General features: G+C 45.4%; 1 protein-coding gene across 2 annotated transcripts in view; it reads left to right on the top strand.

Annotated features, from left to right (window-relative positions):
* Positions 1-13,924: 13,924 nt before the first annotated feature.
* ppp1r13l (protein phosphatase 1, regulatory subunit 13 like) overlaps positions 13,925-20,087 on the top strand; it is a 54,371-nt gene continuing 48,208 nt past the window's right edge. Inside the window, exon 1 of one of the 2 annotated variants that reach the window (XM_041179101.1) lies at positions 13,925-14,058. The gene's annotated coding sequence lies outside the window, so the exon portion shown is untranslated. Of the gene's footprint in view, positions 14,059-14,090; positions 14,169-20,087 lie in introns of those variants that run through there. The other variant, XM_041179102.1, reaches the window with a different exon arrangement.

Raw genomic sequence — 20,087 nt, forward strand, 5'->3', positions numbered from 1 at the left:
TTGTGGCTCAGGTGATAGTCATTACAGCACAGAAAGAGGCCATTCAGTCCATCAAGTCTATGCCACCTCTCAGTAGAACAATTCAATCAGTTGCCATTCCCCCATTCTAGCCTTGTAGCTGTGAAAGTTTATTTCCCTTAAGCGCCCATCCAATTTCATTTCAAAATCATTCATCATCTCCTCTTCCACCACCCTGGTGGACAGCGAGTTCCAGATCATTAACACTCACTGCATAAAAAAATTCTTCCTCGCATTCCCCCAACATCTCTTGCCCAAACTTTAAAATCTGTGTCCCAAAGTCCCTGCACCATCAGCTAATGGGGAGTGATTGTTCTCTATCTTTTTATATCTGTCATAATCTTATACACCTCCATCAAATTTCCTCTACACTTCTTTCATTCCAACAAGATCAACCATCGTAAATAGTATTCATGCTTCAGGAGGTTGTGGGTTCAGATTCTGTCCTGGGTACCTGAGTGCATACTCCAGACTGACACACCAGTGCAGTAACTGGAGGTGCCATTTTTCAGATGAGACGGTAAACCAACAGTTGGAATGCTGTCTTTCAAATGAAATGTCAAACCACTGACCTGTCAAGTGACAGCAAAAATCCCATGGTCACTATTTCAAAGAGCAGGGGAATTCTCCCTGGTGTCCTGGCCGATATTTGTCTATCAATTTACGTCACAGAGATTATTTGATCAGTATGACATTGCTGTTAGTGGGAGCTTGCTGTGCACTTGTAACAAGGACAAAACCCATGCTACATTCTATGCACCTTCCTGTCTGCATCAGAAACCTGGACAATCAATAAAGATTCGTGGTTGAAAATCGAGGCCTTTGAGATGTGGATGCTAAGATGTTTGCTAAAAATTCCATATCAGACCATAAGACAAATGAAGAGGTGCCTGAAATTGCAAGAGCAAAAAGAAAAACTCTTAAAAAGCGACATCCAGAAAGGAAAATGTTGGATCTTGTCCATTTAATCAGAGCTGAAAAGTTACGGAGATCTCTCCTGGAGGGAGAGTGGAGGGCAGCAGGAAGAGGGGTCGACCTAGGTGTAATCGAATGATGGACGGCACACAGCGGTTTCAGGCAAGTTATAGTGGATGCGTGAGGAAGGTGCGAGACAGACGAGTGTGGTGAACCATGACAACAGATCTCCTGGTAGGAGTAGCTACAAGCAGAAAGGGAGGGGGTGGGGGGGAGCTGTGTGCAAACTGGCTGCTGAGTTTCCTGACATTACAGTAGCGACTACTCTTCAAAAGAACTTCTTTGGTTGTGAAGTCGTGAAAAACGAGTCTTCTAATTGTTTTAGGATGTTGCATGATCTTTCCCTGTTCCTCCTGATCAGTGCCACTGCCGCCTGACAGGCTCTTTCGTACCCAGTTGAAGCCAGGCCCTTTCTTTTCCACAGGGGTGCGGTGCAATGTAGAATGGGAGTCATTTGGATCAGAAACTTTTAAAGGCTGAATCAAAAATCAATATCGACCTTGTGTCACTTGACTGCTTTGAACTGCGGAGTGACACATCAACACTTAGGAGAAGCGAAGGTGGGAAACAAACCCTTTAAGCTGCAGGGATGAAGGAATTGAGATCATACTCTGTCGCAAACTTTATAGGCACCAATTCTCATGGTTTAAGTCCAGACCTCTCCATTGTGTAAATACATGGGACTGTATTTGCTCCCTTTTTGTTTTTGGCTGTTGGAATAAAATATCACTAAAACTGTTTTGCATACAAATGTTTTTATGAAAGAACAGAAGCTCAGGTTACCTATACATATGACCAATCTGAAAAGTGAGGACAGTCAAAAACTTTATTATGATTGGTTTAGAAGGTGGCTCACTTACACCTGCTAGAAGCTCCATGTCTTTATACACAGGAACCTGCCCTCTGCAGGCAAAAGGAACATGTCCAGGCATTACGCCTTTTTTGAATTAAACAAAAGCGTGGGGGACAATAGCTTTCTAGTGTATTTTCCATGGCAGCGCCTCGACCAATCAGGGTCGACTTGCCAACCAATCAGCATCCTTTTCTCATGCAGTGTAAATTGTTGCTCCCTTTGAAACTTGGCATTCTTGCGTCTGTCCTGATGAGTACAAGACCAAAAGATTCAACAGCATGTCTCTTTTTCCAGCAGCGCTCAAGTGGTACAGATTTCTTTATTCATTTAATCGTGTCACAAAATTATGATGTTTTTCATAATGTTATTGTAGGCTTATGGGTGTGAGTGTGGATGGTTGTGTCAGTATGACTGATTTAATTGAATTAGAGTCAGATAGACTGCAAGGTAAGGTTAAAATTAACAAAAGCAGTTAGGTGTAAAAAAGCATTTGAAATGGTAATAAGTAAATGTTATTTTTCCCAGAAGGAAGGAGGTCACATTGACAACAAGAAAGGTTTTTATATTATGGGCAAAATTTTCCCCCCATTGGGGGTAAATGCGGGAGTGGGCGTGGGCGGGCGGCCCTCCAATCGGTGCTCCCCGTCGGGGGCGCGCCACCATTTTTTGTAGGCGGGCCAATTAAGGCCCGATCAAAGTGACATCCACCAGGGAGCGCTATGCACTCCCTGTGTGGGCTGGGCGGGGGGTGGGGGGGGGGCGGTGGGGGTTAGGTGGTGTGGAATGGAATGGCAAATGCAGAAGTGCATGCGGGTGGGAGCGCTCCGATCTCCCTGAGACTAAGTGCCGCTTCAGGAAGATCGGTTCCCAAAGTGAAAAAGTTATTCTTTCGAAAATTTCACTTCCATCCATGTCCCCTTAGACAACGTCACATGAGTTGGGGCACGGACATAACTTTGGGTAAAAGCGGATCTTAATTTTTTAATTCAGTCATGAAACCTCATCCCGCCCGTGGACGAGGGTTCATGCTTTTTCAGGTGGCCGCCAGTGCCCCCGACCTGCCCGCCAACCTTAAGGCTGGATGGGTAGGCCCACTAATTGCTTTAATTGCTTTTTGAATGGCCTCAGTAGGCCGTTGACAGGTTGGCGGGGGCACAGCTGACTCGACTGCGCCCCCGCCGACCTGAAAATGCAAATGACGCGGGGTGATGTCGGGAGTTCCGTCCAACGCTCAGCGAGAGGAAAATTCTTGCCTATGGGAAAAGTAAATTTCCAAAGACCTGTAGAACAATGGAATTTACAGATTAAAGAGAAAGAAACATATATAAAGAGGGGTGAAAGACTATCTAGGGAGTGTGTCCGTGTGAGATCGAAAGCTACACTGTGTGAAGCAATCCTTGGGGGAAAAGCCTCCAGCCACTTTAGCAGAAGTCTGTTGTGTCCTGTAACTAAAGTTGTGTTACAAGCCTTTGGAATTTCACTGTCGAGTGGGTGCTGTGGTAACATTGCTGGGCTGATTTTATCATTCCAAATCTATTTTTGGCTGTTGCCTTAAAGGGGGTGTATATTTGGGAGCCTTTTTAATTAAGTATTTTGGGAATTGTTAAGACTAAATAACCGTATAACTATAATCTTGTGTATGGTTATTTTTCCTTTTGTTAATAAATGTTTTAACTTAATTTTAAAATCTCTAAAGGTGTTAGTGGACTCAATTCTTCTGAATTCAGTGCATAAGCTTTCTTGTAATAAATACAAATTGCAAAACTATTGTGATACCATGGCCAAGTTTCCCTTGTGGACTTGGTCCACCTGGCACATATCACCTACCACATCTTAACAATGGGAATAGGAACTAGCTACCATGAGAAGTAGTTGAAGAAAATTAGATGCATTGGAACTAGATGAGTACATGAGAGAAAAGGGGATAGAAAAATATGTTGAACAGCTGATGAGGTAGATGGATTGACAGGAGACTTGTGTAGCATATAAACACCAGCACAGACTAGTTGGGCTGAGTGGCCTGTCTCTGCACTGTATAGTCTATATTTATGATACAAATTTCAAAGGCTCATGGAATACAGCAAAACAGTAGGAGGCCATTTGGCCCATTGAGTCTCCTGGCTCTTTCAAAGAGTTATCCAGTGCCACTATCCCAACCCTTCTTCCCCCACCCTGAGCAAATAATCCCCTCTCCCACTGGTGGGATTTAGTGAAGGCATTTCCTAATCATTTTAAATCTTATTTCCTGATGGCACAGATGCTAACTGGAATATTGTACAACTGGGTGCCCTCTGGCCTTGCCCAAGGTGCCATCCTCATGGCGCAAGTATCTGTTGTTCACACCTCCCAATTCACTTTATTATTATCTATATGAGAAATTTGTTTCGGGTACATTGCTTATTTGCAAAATAATAGATATAAATGAATGATAACAATAAAAGAAAAATAATTAGGAACAGAGTGGGCCATTCGGCCCATCGAGCCTGTACTACCATTCATTTGGATCATGGCTGATCATCTACCTCAACGCCACTTTCCCGTGTTATCCCCATATCCCTTGACGTCATTAGTTTCCAGAAATCTGTCGCTTTCTCTCTTGGACATGCTAAGTGACTGAGTCTCCACAGCCCTCCGGGGTAGAGGATTCCAAAGACTCACCACACTCTTAGAGAAGAAATTCCTCCTCGTCTCAGTCCTAAGTGGCCCGTCCCTTATTCTGAGACTGTAACCCCTGGTTCCGTACCTCCAGCCAGGGGAAACTCCCATCCACATCTACCCTGTCACACCCGGCAAGAATTTTGTAACTTTCAATGAGATCACCTCTTATTCTTTGAAACTCTAGAGAATAGAGGCCCAGTTTCCTCTATCCTATCCTTTCACAAAGATTTAACTGTAATTAAATATATATTAAAAACCATTCCAATGCATTAAAATAATCAGGCAGTGAGTCCTGCCCTGAGTACGTATTGACATCCGTTCTGAAGAAACTTTATCACACAGTGGGTAGTTCGGGTTTGGAATGCACTGCCTGGAAGTGTGGTGGAGGCAGGTTCGATTGAGGCATACCAGACGGCATCGGATGGTTATTTAAATTGAGACAATGTGCAGGGGTTACGGGGAAAAGGCAGGAGATTGGCACTAAATTATAATGCTCAATGAGCCGGTGCAGACACGAAGGGCCGAATGGCCTCCTTCTACACCATAACGATTCTGTGATCCGTGATTCTGTGATACATCACACTCCCTGTTAAAAGTTCTTATAGAGAAGGGCACAAACTAGTTTAGGAACCGATTTGTCCTGCATCTTATTGTATACTTTTCCCTGAACACATCCAGCGCTAATACTGAGACAGGGGGTGATTCTCATTGTTCACAACATCCTTTACTTGCCTCAAAATTCTTCGAGAGCAGATTTCATCCGGAGAGATCTGCTCATCAAAGGCCCTTCCTGCCAGGTTACAATAATCACTGTACCCTTAAAGAGTCTGCTTTCCTAAGACAACAGTACCAGGCGAGACATCCAAAAAGGATGAGCTATTCGACTGTGCCAGGATTCATATCAGCACCTGATCTTGTCCTAATCCAACAAACTGCACAAATTTCCTCCACATGTCCCTAAATGGTGATCAGAAGTGACGAGCCCTGACTGAACTGCAGTCCATGGGGGCTGCAGCGGTTCAAGAAGGCAGCTCGCCACCACCTTCTCAAGGGTAGTTAGGGATGGGCAATAAATGCTGGCCCAACCAGAGTCTCCCACATCCCATAAATGAATAAAAGACAAGAACTCTCCCCACATTTCATCGCCAGGTGCTCAGTTGCAACATTAATCTGTCTCTGCGCTCAGCGGCTTACTTGCTGTTATTTATTGCCAGCAGAGATTCCCCCCCCCCCCACTGATTTCAGTTCAGATTTTCAGCATGAAGTGGCTTGTTTTTGGTATGCATTCTAGAACCGGAGTTGTGCTCCAGCCTTGAGCTGTCAGGATCTGGGAGGTCAAATGCTGACTGGACCTTGCCCTCCTCTGCCTGACAACTGGGGTTTTGTCAAGACAAGAATGTGGAATGTGCCCAATTGATCTGCATGAATCTGCAACTCTTAACTCCCTCTACACGCTTCACTCTATCCCGCCCCTCCCTGCCCCCCTAGGCATTCAAGCTGCAGAACGCAATCTACCTCAATCTTCCTGCAACTAATAAACATATAAAACGCAAACCTGGTGTTGCCCAGCTCTGCACACAGGAGGCCCGATTGCTCTGGGCTCACTGTGTGCAGTGAGCCTTAAAGATTGGTTTAAAAGTAACGTCTGCTTACATAGCTTTGTTGACATGCAGCTCTTGCTCAAGAGTTACAGAGGGTTCAACTGTGGTGCAGCAGTCACCAGAGTGAGTCAGAAGGTCCCACTCAAGAGACTTGAGTATATAAATCAGTCTGATACTCCGTGCAGCACCGAGGGGTTGCTGCCTCGTTGGGTGAGTTGTTAAATTGAGAACCTGCTTGCCCTCTCAGGTGGATTTAAAAAAAAAAACCCCATGGCACTACCTGGCGCAGACCAAAAGAGTCCTCTTCGGTGTCCTGACCAATATTTATCCCTCAAACAATATCGCTAAAAAATGGCACTAGAGGAATTGCTCATTTGGAGAGCCAGTACAGAGCTCCCGATGGGCTGAATGGTTTCCTTCTATGCTGTAACAGTTCTGTGGTTCTGTGATTCAGGTCTGTAGCCCCGTGGCATATGGCATTTCAAGTGTGTATCCAAGTATTTTTTCAATGTAGTGAGGGTTGTTGTGAGGGGGAGGTGATGGTGTAGTGCTATTGTCGCTGGACTAGTAACCCACAGATGCTGTCAGACTGCTGGGTTTTTCCAGCATTTTCTGTTTTCATTAGCATCGCTTCCCTGCTTTTCCATAGCTTGTGAAGATGGGATTAATTTAGAAAATTGAAATCAGGTGATCTTACAACAGGGGGGAGACGGAGAGAGGTGGGGAACTCCAGAAGGGGTGGTGCAGCAGGTCTTAAAACTTCAGCCGGTTAAACCTGTTATCATCGTTGTGGGCCTGAGCTTTCTGTTGTCCTAGGATAGGATCGAGAGAGACTGTTGGAGGGGAGGATGTGGGTAAACTTTAATTTTTATTGAACATCCTTCTATGTACAGGATAAGGCTTAGCACAAGGCTTTTAAATTCATTTTGAGGGAGAAATTAGTGCGTCCAAGACTAGTATTTTAAACTTAAATAAGGGCAACTATGAGGGCATGAAAGCAGAGCTAGATAGAGTGGACTGGCAAATGAGGTTAAGGGATAGGTCAATAGAGGTTCAGTGGCAGACATTTAAAGGGATATTTCAGAATATAAAGAAGTGGTACAGTCCAATGAGAAAGAAAAATTCCAAGGGAAGGGCCTACCATCCATGTTAACTAAAAATGTTAAAGACAGTATCAAACTTAAATAAAAAGCATCTAATTACTCAAAGACTGGTGGCAGGTCAGAAGATTGGAAAGAATATGAAGAATAGCAAAGGATGACAAAAAGATTTATAAGGAGGGAAAAGTTAGAGTATGAGAGAAAATTAGCTATTAATATAAAAATAGATAGTAATTTGAATATTTAAATAAGAAAAGAGTAAACAAAGTGAGTGTTAGTTCCACAGAGAGTGCATCTGGGGAATTGATAATGGAAAGTAGGGAGATGGTGGATGAATTAAACAGGTATCTTGCTTTGGTCTTCACTATAGAGGACACAAGTAACATCCCAGAAATAGCTGTAAATCAGGAAATGGAAGGAAGGGAGGAACTTGGGAGAATTACAATCACCAGGAGAGTGGTATTGAGCAAATCGTTGGGGCTGTGGGACAAATCCCCAGGTCCGGATGGACTTCACCCTAAGGTCTTGAAAGGAGTGGTTAGTGAGATAGTTGATGCAGTGGTTTTAACTTTCCAAAATTCCCTAGATTTGGGGAAGGTTCCATTAGGTTGGAAAATAGCAAACGTTACTCCTTTGTTCAAAAAGGGAGGGAGACAGAAAGCAGGAAACTATAGTCCAGTTAGTCTAACACCTGTCTTAGGGAAAGTGTTAGAAGCTGTTATTAAAAAGCACTTAGAAAAATTCAAGACAATCAGGCAGGTGGTTTTGTAAAAGGGAAATCATGTTTAACCAATTTATTGGAGTTCTTTGAAGGAGTCACATGTGCTGTGGATAAAGGGGAACCAGAGGATGTACTGTACTTAGATTTCCAGAAGGCATTTGATAAGGTGCCACATCAAAGGTTATTGCAGAAAATAAAAACTCATGGTTTAGGGGGTAATATTTTGACATGGATAGAAGATTGGCGGGCTAACAGGAAGCAGAGAGTTGGCATAAATGGTTCTTTTTGTGTTTGGCAGGATGTGTCACAGAGATCAGTGCTGGGGCCTCAACTTTTTACAATTTATATAAATGACTTGGATGAAGGAACCAAAGGGTTGGTGGCTAAATTTGCTGATGACACAAAGATAGGTAGGAAAGTAAATTGTGAAGAGGATATAAGGAGGCTACAAGGTGACATAGATAGGTTAAATGAAAGCGGGCAATCATCTGGCAAATGGAGTATAATGTGGGCAGGTGTGAAATTGTTCATTTTGGCAGGAAGAATAAAAAAGCAGCTTATTATCTAAATGGCGAGAGATTGCAGAACTCTGAGATTCAGAGGGATCTGGTCCTAGTGCATGATTCACAAAAGGTTAGAACACAGATACAGCAAGTAATGAGGAAAGCTAATAGAATGTATTTGTGGGGGGAATTGATTACAAATGTAGGGAGGTTATGCTTCAGTTGTACAGGGCATGGGTGGGACCACATCTGGAGTATTGTGTACAGTACTGGTCTCCTTATTTAAAGAAAGATGTAAATGCATTAGAAACAGTTCAGAGAAGGTTTACTAGACTAATACCAGGAATGGGCAGGTTGTTTTATGAGGAAAGGCTTGGACAGGTTAGGCTTGTATCCACTGGAATTTAGAAGAGTGAGAGGCGACTTAATTGAAGCCTTTACGATCCTGAGGGGTCTTGACAGGGTGGACGTGAAGAGGATGTTTCCTCTTGTGGGAGAATCTAGAACTAGGGGTCACTGTTTAAAAATAAGGGGTTGCTCATTTAAGACAGAGATGAGAATTTTTTCTCTGAGGGCTGTGTGTCTTTGGAACTCACTTCCTCAAAAGGCGATGGAACAGAGTCTCTGAATATTTTTAAGGCAGAGCAAGATAGATTCTTGATTAACAAGCGGGTGAAAGGTTATCGGGGGTAGGCAGGAGGTTGAGGTTGAGGTAGGATTGAGGTTACATTCAGATCAGCCATGAATGGCAGAGCAGGCTCGAGGGGCCGAGTGGCCTACTCCTGCTCCTAATTCATATGTTCATATGTGTTGTGAGTGGTGACCGAGTTGGTACTATTGATAGAGTTGATCAACAGACACTCCTTAGATGGAAACTTAAAGTTTATTTACAAGGTACTCAGCAGCAACTACATGTATGCTTTCAACTCAAACTCTATCTCTACACAACTAACTACTAACTACTGGCTATTGAGGTAGCCCGCGCTACTCTCCTATTGGGTACTAAAGATCATGTGATCTTCCTTAACAAGCATTATTCTGAAAGGAATGTTACACACTAAATAAAACCATAATTATCAGAGAATGTATGTCTGTATGTTCACGTAAACCATATCTCAGCAGATTCAGTTGTCATGTGATCTTACATCACTGATGATGTAGATTGTTTATTTCCATTAACCCTTTACACTAGAGTAAAATGTGGGACGACTTTAGGAAGGTGCTTTTCAAGCTTGGGAGTACATGGCACCTCCACTTAGTGTCTCACCTGAAAGACAGCACTTCCGACAGTGCGGGTCTCCCTCAGTACTGCACTGGATACAGGCAACGCACAATACACAAGTGAAAAATAAAATCACATACACCTGAGATTAGGAGTGGCATTTGCGTACCCACTCTCCTGGTTACCCAACACCTACGGACCCTCAATCGGGGACTAATTGGCACTAAGAGTCACTGTGACAAACATCAAGAATGGACAATGTTGGCGCCGCATTCAATCCACCCAATTCCCAATCACAATTCCACAAAGCACTGTCCAGAATTCTACATGGGCCCACGCGCGCGCCAGTCCCAACACAGCACAAAATGGCGCGTGATGACGACGGGAAGGTGCCACCTCGTGATGGTTTGGTTGGCGGGCGAGTGTAAATATAGGAAGCACACCCACTGGCAATTAAAGGGCCAATTAAGGCCATTAAAATGTCCAATTGATTCGAATTCTGAGTGGCCCGTGCGCTTTTACCCTTGAAGCAAGGGGGGCAACCGGGCAGGTAGGATTCACGTCTTTTCAACTTTCTGGATCCAGGGCAGGATATACGGCGCGGAAAGAATAGAGAGGTGAGGAGGTAGGAGGCGCGTTCATTTCGCGGAGCAGTTTGTTCACCGGCAGTATGTTAGGCGGTTTAAATCTCTGCAGAGGCTTCCTGCAGACGCAACCCTTCATAATTTAGGTCAAATCTCTGCAAGCATAAGATTGAAGATGGGCATCGTGTACTCTGCTGGGGGAATGGATTGAGATGAGGAGGAGACGACAAGAAGGGAGAGGAGACCAGTTGGCCACAGGCAGGGTAATAGAGTCTGCCCTCAAGACCGAGAGGTACAACCTGAAGGGGTCGAAGGCCAGCAGGCATTGCAAAGGAGAAGGGGCAGGAGAAGGCACCAATACCTCGTGGAAGAGTCTACAAGCTGAGATCTAGCTCCCTTGACATGACAGAGGTCCAGTGCTGAAGAAGCCTCTGCCCAACCACCCCCCCCCCCCCCTCCCCCCCGCCCACCACCACCACCAACAGAGGAACAGTCACCTCTATCTGTGGAATGATCGGCCCCAAGGTAGCCTCAAACTGCTTAGGTGGCCGCCCCAATGCCAGTGGCCCTGAATTTTTACACCTCAGGTTCGTTCCAGGGGCCTGTGGGAGATCCCTGCGGGGTGTCACAATCCGCCCTGCCACAGCGGCATCAAGCTGGTGACAGATGCATCGCTCTGAAGGGTAAACAAATTTCTTCACTACAAGACAGGCAAGGACAGCCAGGCGGAGTGAGCCAGAGGTTTTGCAGCTAGAGCAGGGTTTCCCATCCACTCCCTGTCCCACTGATCACCTTCGTCTGGCGAGCTGGAAGTTCAGGCCAGTGAGTCAGACACTGACCACGTACGCACCAGCTACTCCAGCCAGCAGACTAACACCATTAAGTAAGGTAATGAAGAGCGACTGTGGGATAATGATGCAGCCAGTCTCCATCAAGCATTCAATATTGGGCAACACCATAATGGACCATGTTGACCGTATTGTTATAGATTAGAAAATAAAGACCTAAAGATTGTGGGAGGGAGGGGGAAACCATTCTGTATCAAACTCAGCCACAGCCAAATTCAGGCATAAACCACTTTTAGGAATGCACAGTTTTCCAGGAAGGCTGCTATCAGCATTTATGTAGCTGTCAAGGCCCAGGCTGATAGTAACCTTTTTGGAATGCCCTCAGTAATCCTATCCTGATAACTCTTATTTGAAAATGAGCATTCCAAACTGTGGGTAACATAAATTTAAAGGTGGAGTGCATTTCATTGCGGTGTTGCCCAATACTAAATGCTCGATAGAGACTAAGTGTATCGTTATCTGAAAGTTGCTCTTTATACCCTTGTTTAATGGTGTTTTTCTTCTGGCTGGAGTTAGCTGCCATGCAGGCAGTCAGTGTCTGACTCACTGTGTTGTCTCGAAGTGACTGGGGCCAGCACTGTCCGTAACGTTTGTCACAGTGACTCACTGGGGTGTCAGTTTGTCCTTGCTGAGAGTCCATGGATGTTGGATAGCTAGAAGCATGCAACTGTCACCCTAGTTTTAGGTGTTATAAGAAAATTTTTCCTTAGGTGTGATTTTTTTTTTCAGCCTGCGTAATGTGTGTTTTTTTGTATGCGGCACAAGCACTGAGGGTGTGCTGCACTGTCTTTCAGATGTGACATTAAACTCCGTCTCAGGTGGATGTAAAAGATCCCATGGCACTATTTCGAAGGAGAGCAGGGGAGTTCTCCCCAGTGTCCTGGCCAATACTTATCCCTCAATCAACAAAACTAAAACCAGATTATCTGATCATTGTCGCATTGCCAGCTGGCTGCGGCATTTCCTGCATTACAACAGTTGCTACACTCCGAGAAGTATTTTATTGGTTGCAAAGCACTTTGGGAAGGACATCTCGTGTTGCAGTGAGTGGTGTCCATACCTGTGAGCCGGAAGCCACAGGTTCGATTCACACTCCAGAACTTGATGGCCAAGGAAGATGAGTTCATAATGTGGCCAAACTTGACAGTTAACCTGCAAATCCTCCCAATGTGCCTATGGCAGGCAATAAGAGCGGGAGAGACAAAAGCAAAGAACTATGGATGCTGGAAATCCAAAACAAAAACAGAAACAGAAATACCTGGAAAAACTCTGCAGGTCTGGCAGCATTGGCTGAGAAGAGCACAGTTGACGTTTCGAGTCCTCATGACCCTTCAACAGAACTTCTGTTGAAGGGTCATGAGGACTCGAAACGTCAACTGTGTTCTTCTCCAACGATGCTGCCAGACCTGCAGAGTTTTTCCAAGAGCGGGAGAGCCATGTTTGACATGGAGTTGTGCCCCGTCAAGCTATAGCCTCTGTGTCAGACTAGCACCTGTTACAAGAACAATGCGGAAAACAGATGTAAGCATGTGCTTTGTCTACCTCATGTGTCTCTCCCACCACTGGTCATCCGACAAGTCTATCCTCACCTTCCCACTCCAATTGGAATGTGAACATTCTTTGTTACTTGATGGTCAATAAAACATAAAACAGTGCTTTTTCCCTCATCTTCGATACGAGTATTTAAGAATATGTAACCAAGGCAGGTAAATGGAGTTAAAGTAGAGATCAGTTATGATCTAACTGAATGGCGAAACAGATTCAAACAGCTGTGGTGCCTACTTCCAATTTTTTTAAACTACCAATAGAAAACTAGTGAAATACTGCATCATGTTCTGGTGACCCCCTTACAGAAAAGATGCGCTTGTACTTGAGAGGGTATATAGAGGAGATTTACCAGGACATTGGCAGGAATGGACAATTTGAGTGATGGGGGAACTTTGCAAAGGATGGGAATCGAAAGGCTGGATGCTGAAAATCCGAAGTAAAAACAGAACATTCTGGAAATACTCAGGTTGTTTTCTTGGGGACAAAGGGAGATGAAGGACCCCAGAGGGAGGTCAATAGCCAGGAGGCATAGATTCAAAGTGTTCAGCAGAAGGACTAGAAGGAAGCTGTAGATAAACAATTTAATCCAGAGGGTGGCGGGAATCTGGATTCTGGAAGTCACTGCCTGAAAGAAGGAAAGACCAGTACAACTTGGGAAATGACTGGCACTGGTCCGAACCGGTCTTATACACCTTAAAACGCAACTGCAGTTCAACCAGTCATTTCCAAGTTTTGAAGAGGAGTCATATGGGCTTGAAACGTTGACTCTGTTTCCTCTCACCACAGATGCTGCCAGACGTGTCGAGTTTTTTTGCAGCATTTTCTGTCTCTATTTCCAAGTTTTACTGGATTTACCTTCTGAGAGGGCAATAGAGGCAGAAACCCTCGTCCCGTTTAAAAAATAAACTGTTGGGTATGCTCTTGAAGTGTTGTAGTTTGCAGGGCTATGGACCTAGAATTGGGAAATTCGCTTCAGCGAGATGGCCTATTTGGCTGATGGCCAAGTGGCCTCCTTCAGTCCCAAAACTTTCTGTTTCTAGGTAAAAGCGTTCCAAGAGAGTGAAATTTTAAAGACACTTCTTGTTTTAAAGACCTCATGATTTTCCTCCCAGGTGATTTTTCAATCTTTAAATCCCTGGAAGGCTCCAGGGTAATCCTGGAGGGTTGGCAACTGCTTGATTCGCCCAGAAGCTGGGCCTTGGGCTGCATGCAGTCTGCCTCCTGGAGGAGGAGAGGTTGTGGGTAAAGACTACACCTCCCAGCGGGCGTGGCGGCGCCGCGCCTGCGCACGGCCGTGCCCTGGTGCGCCCACCTGGCAGCCGCACCTGGAGGCGAAGCCCAGATGTGCCTGCGCCCGGCGAAAAGTTTGGTGCGCGGAGGAAAAGTTTGCGCGGGCACCAGAAAAGTTTTCTCGCTGGGACAAGAAGGTCTGTAGCGTAACTTTTGTTTTTTTTTCACCCTCTTCCTCCCTTCTTAATCAGAACTTTTCTTTGTTTGAGCCTGAGGTGGAGCTGCAGCTAAAGGCGAGGGAGAATCTGTAAGTGGTCCTGAGGCTAAACCACCCCCTATGTCTATGCTGTTCTTCCCTGAAACTCTGTTATCCCCCTCCCCCTCCTCCTCACCGTATGGTTTATTTTCTCTATTTGTTTCTGTCATGCCCCCTTATCAGAGGGTATGGGCAGTGAGATTTCCAGCCCAGCCCAACTCTGCCTCAGCTCTTTGGCTGCTGAAACCCGCTCACCCGTGCCCTGCAGACTTGACGATGCCAAAGCCCTTGTGCCTGGCATCCTGTTTCCCACCTTCTGTAAACTTGGATTCATCCAAAACCTCTGGTGCTCCTGTCCGAGTGTGCGCTGGGTCCCGTTCACCCATCACCACTCCCCCCCCCCCCCGCCATTGCTCGCTGACCTGTGTTGGGTCCTGGTTAAGCAATGTCTTGATTCTAAAATTCTCATTGTTGTTTTCAAAGCCCTCCATGACCTTGCCCCCTTCCTATCTCTGTAACCTCCTCCAGCCCAACAACCCTCTCAGATATCTGTGCTGCGCTAGTTCCAGCTTCTTGAGCATCCCCAATTTTAATTGTACAGCTGCCTGCCTGGTCCCTGAGCTCTGGATGTTCTCCTTGAGCCTCCCTGCTTCTCTCTTTTTAAGTCGCTCTGTAAAACCTACCTCTTTGACTGAGCTTTTGGTCACTTGAGCCACTATCTCCTTTTATAGCATGGTGTCACATTCTGTTTTATGATGCTGTTGTGACGTTGTTTAATTATGTTAAAGGTGCTATTCAAATGCAAGTTGTTATTTGGCAGTAGAAAGCATCAGGTGTTATTTGACTTGGGCGGGGGGGGGGGATGGGCATCGTAGCTATAATGCCCTCCAAAGAAAGGTCACTTGTAGGGGAAGCCAGTGCATAGTGATCAGCTGCAGGTTACCCTGGCTGATTTGCCAAACCCCAGCCCTTGGGAATTGGAACCAATTGGAACCACTAAGCCCCTGAATCCCTTAAAAAAAAGTCCAAAGTACAATCGGTGAACTCTGTATTCTTGGGCTTTCGTACCATTCGATTTAGTTTAATTTCTTTAATTTGGAAGTTGCTTCTGATATCCTGTATCTGATGTACAGTGCGGTGAAATATTATTTGGTTTTGTGACTAAATATATGTCCTGCTTGATCCTCAGGATCACACCATTATTAATTGGTTTATTAATAATTAACATTAACAATTAATGAAACTGTTGCTTTACAAAGAAGAGCATAACTGCATAGTAGCAGTGCTAACGTTTCCAGTCTGTAAGAAGAGTCATATGGACTCGAAACGTTAACTCTGTATTTCTCTCCACAGATGTTGTCAGACCTACTGAGGATTTTTTTGTTTTGTTTCAGATTCCCTGCATCTTCAGTATTTTGCCTTTATCTTTGTATAGTAGCAGTACTAGGGTGTTAACATTCAGGTATCTCAATTAATGGCGATGACACATAATGATTTTATTGCAGCTTCCCCTTGTGCAACAGTGAGAGTTTTCTTGGGAAATCCTTCAGCATTTTAATGGTTTTCCAACCGTTGGGTACTGTGATGTAGGAATAGTTAGCTCTGGGGATTTATGATTGCGCTCTTGTCTGAAATCACAACTGTGTTAGATCAAATGTGGTGAGACTTGTTCTGGTTTCCTGCCTTGAGTCCAGAATTCCGCTTCAGAGTTTGAGCCGCGTTATTAAAGGAAGCAAAGCGACCATTTGGATTTAAATACGAGGGGGGGGTTCCTGCTTAAAAAAAAAATTTAGGAGCGGACCCCTGCTCTAGGCTTTTTACTGAGTCAATTAATCCTCTGCCCACCATAAACCCGCTTAATTGAGGTGACTGGGTTTTGGTTTTGTTTTGGACTGAGTTCCTCTCATCAATCCTATCCTTCCCACCCCGTGTTCACTCCACATCCCTCAGCACAAGAATTTTAAATTCCTCGCTTTGATCACTCGATGGTCTCCACCCCCTTCCTATCTCTGAAAGCTCGTCCCAGCTGCGCATCACGACTCCATACCCTTCAGTTCCTTGTCATTTTTCTGCCCTCCTCCCCTGACTCTCCGTAATCAGCGGACCAAGCCTGAAAAACTAAACAGGCCGGGTCTCTGTTTTTCTGTGCACGGTTTTGGTCTCCTCTTTTTTTAAGGGGGGGATATACTTGTATTGGAGGCAGTTCAAAGAAGTTTCACTTGGTTGATTCTTGGGATGAACGGGTTTTCTTATGAGGAAAGGTTAGGCCTATGCTCATTGGAGTTTAGAAGAATGAGAGGTGATCTTTATTGAAACATTCTGAGGGGGCTTGACAAGGTAGATGCTGAGAGGATGTTTCCCCTCGTAGGGGAATCAAGAGCCATGGGGTACAGCTTCAGAATAAGGGGCCTCACATTTAAAATGGAGATAAGGAGAAAATTTTTCTGGGCGTTGTGAATCTATGGAATTCTCTGCCCCAGAGAGAGCTATGGAGGCAGAGTCATATTCAAAGCTGAGTTAGACAGATTTTTGATTGACGAGGGAGTCGAGGGTTATGTGGAACGGGCAGGAAGGTGGAGTTCAGACCACGAGCAGATCAGCCATGAACCTATTGAATGGTGGAGCAGGCTCGAGGGGCTGAGTGGCCTACTCCTGCCATTTCTTAAGTTGGTCAAAGGGAGAGCCCAGTGGGGGTAACCTGAGGGTTTGACTGAGTAAATGTTCCTACTTGTGGGGGAAACCAGAAACTGGGGGCAATAAATATAGGATGATCACTCATAAATCCTGTTTTTAAAAAAAACAGAGAAAAAAGTGTAGTGAGAATGCAGAGTGATCAGGAACCAGAGGGGACAGGTTTAAAGGAAAAGAACCCAAGGTGATATGAGGGAAACCATTGAGCAGGAACTTCTGGGGTGGCCCAAATGTGCGCTGGGGAACCCTTCCCAGATGTTCCCAGGTAAGGTTTGCATGGCAATTGCCTAAGAAGTGCAAACTTCCAAATGGCAATTACCCTGCACTGGGAATCATCCAAAAATGCGAATTTCGGATGGATCCAACCAGGTTACACCAATAGTTACACCAGAAAAAGTTAGAAGAATTAAAACCACTACAACTTCTGGTGACTATTGCACAAAACCACACCGACTACCCCTCTGAACCTCCAGGCGGCTTCTCCACCCACCCCCCACACCCCTGACTACCATCCACCCCCCAAAGGGACTCCCACGCCCCCACACCTCTAGGGACTACACCCGCCACACACCCCCCACCCCACCCCTCTCCCTTGGTGGGAATTCCCCAACTCACAGATTCCCCTCACCCACATGGGGACTTTTTCTCGCAGCCACCCACTGCCAGACCTGGCTCTCATCCACCCCCCCCCCCCCACAATTACTCTCACTCCCACCAACCCCCCACCTAAGTGGGACCTGACCCACCCACCCCAACCTTAGCCAACAACAACCCCCACCCACCCCCCCCCCCCCCCCTGCTGACCAAGGGCCAACCTGATCCAAACTGACAACACCCCCCCCCCCCCCCCTCCCCCACCAAGGCCGGATCTGATGACCCGACCCCCACCCAAAGGTCTGACCCACCAACCCATCAGCCACCCCACCCCCCCAAAGGCCCAAGATTCAATCTTGGCTTTCAGAAGAGAATTGGATAATTATCCGAAGAGAGGGAATTTGCAAAGCTGTGAGGAAACGTTGGAAAAGTGGGGCTGGTTAAATTGCTCTTGCAGAAGGAGCCAGCACAGGCTCAATAGTCATCTCCTGTGCTGTCTCCATTCGGCAGTTCTGCAGAGTGATTGAGGTGAATAGCACAGATGCATTTAAGGGGAAGTTGGATAAATACATGAGGGAGAAAAGAATAGAAGGATACGCTGATAGGGTGAGATGATGAGAGTGTGTGAGGAGGCTCGTGTGGAGCATAAACACCAGCATAAACCTGTTGGGCTGAATGGCCTGCTTGTGGGCTGTAAATACGATGTAATACTCTTGTGATGTTCAATCCCGCACACTTCCAACTTTCTCCGCTTTTTAAAAACTTTCTCAAGGCCCAACTTTTCAACCAAGGTTTTGGTAAACTCTCCATTCCCATATCTAATTCGATCTGTAAAGCTACTTGGGGTAATTTTTTTTTAAACATCAAGGGTGCTAGAATGAACCAGCTTGTGTAAGATGTGCTCCGCTATTTAATAAAATTGTGGCTGATCTTTGACCTCCGTCTACTTTACTGTCCTAACCCCATATCCCACATTTCCTTGGTGTCCAAAAACCTTATCAATCTCAACTTTGAATAAACTCAATGACTGAGAAACCACAGCACCCTGGGGTAGAGACTTCCTAAGATTCACAACCCTCTGAGTGAAGAAATGTCTCTTCATCTCAGTCCAGAATGGCCGACCCCTTTTCCTGAGACTATTCCTGCGTTCTAGACTCTCCAGGTGGGGGAGGAGGAAACACCCTCTCAGCATCCACCATGTCGAGCCCTCTGAAGATTTTAAATGTTTCCATGAAATTATCTGTCATACTTCCAAGTTCCACAGTTTATCACAGACCGACTTGAATATGTTTATCCATAGCTTCCCTCTTGCAATGAAGTGTCCAGGTGGTCAGACAAAGTATGGGTTACTTCGGACACTTGTTGGAGGTTGGCAGGTACCTTACTGGAGGAGACCATTCAGCCCCTTGAGGGCTGTTCCACCATTTAGGTAGACCTTGGCTGATCTGTAGCTCAACCTGTTTACCAGCCTTCGATCCTTATGTCTTGACGGCCTTACCTCATTTGAAAAAAAAATCTGCCATTTTAGTCCTGAAAATTTAAATTGGCACTCTGGGCATCCAAAGCCTTTGTGTGGGAATGGGAGGAGGGGTGGGGTGGGATGCTGGGGTAGCATCACTGGAAGAACAAAGGGACAGAAATTTGCCTAATGTGTGAATCATCCCAATTATTGCAGTTCTGCAGAAAACTCTGATTGGTTGAGTCAGCCAGTTGCAGAGTGGTGAGTTGGGCTCACATGAACTGGATGTTGAGTTCAGCCAAATATTTTTGCATGCACATCATCCAATGACCAAAGAAAACAGAATTTTCAGATGCACAGGCCTGAAAGAATATTTATTTATTCATGTCCTGTTGTGCCCTCTGAGCACCACACACACCCCCCTACTCTCTTTCTCCATGTCTACACTGTCAGGCGTGGTACTGAAGAATACAGCATAAACAGGTCCTGGTTTCATCCCTCCTCCCTCCCCCATCCACCCCTCAACAAGGCAAAAGAGAGATACGGAAATCTTGTCGCAGAGAGGAACAAAACTTCTTCAAGGTAGGCATTTCTTGAAGAAGAGTGGCAGTCAATTAAACCAAGAGATAAAAACAAAAAACTGTGGATGCTGGAAATCCAAAACAAAAACAGAATTACCTGGAAAAACTCAGCAGGTCTGGCAGCATCGGCGGAGAAGAGAAGAGTTAACGTTTCGAGTCCTCATGACCCTTCAACAGAACTGAGTGAATCTAAGGAGAGGGGTGAAATATAAGCTGGTTTAAGGTGGGTGGGGGTGGGGGGAGAGAAGTTGGGGGGGTGGTGTGGTTGTAGGGACAAGCAAGCAGTGATAGGAACAGATAATCAAAAGATGTCACAGACAAAAGAACAAAAGAACACAGAGGCATTGAAGGTGGTGATATCTAAAGGAATGTGCTAATTAAGAATGGATGATAGGGCACTCAAGGTACAGCTCTAGTGGGGGTGGGGTGGAAAGGCTAGCAGGGCATAAAAAATTTAAAAATAATGGAAATAGGTGGGAAAAGAAAAATCTATATAAATTATTGGAAAAAACAAAAGGAAGGGGAAGAAACAGAAAGGGGGTGGGGCTGGAGGAGGGAGTTCAAGATCTAAAGTTGTTGAATTCAATATTCAGTCCGGAAGGCTGTAAAGTGCCTAGTCGGAAGATGAGGTGCTATTCCTCCAGT

Source organism: Carcharodon carcharias, chromosome 34 (genome assembly GCF_017639515.1).
Source record: "Carcharodon carcharias isolate sCarCar2 chromosome 34, sCarCar2.pri, whole genome shotgun sequence".
NCBI lineage: Eukaryota > Metazoa > Chordata > Chondrichthyes > Lamniformes > Lamnidae > Carcharodon > Carcharodon carcharias.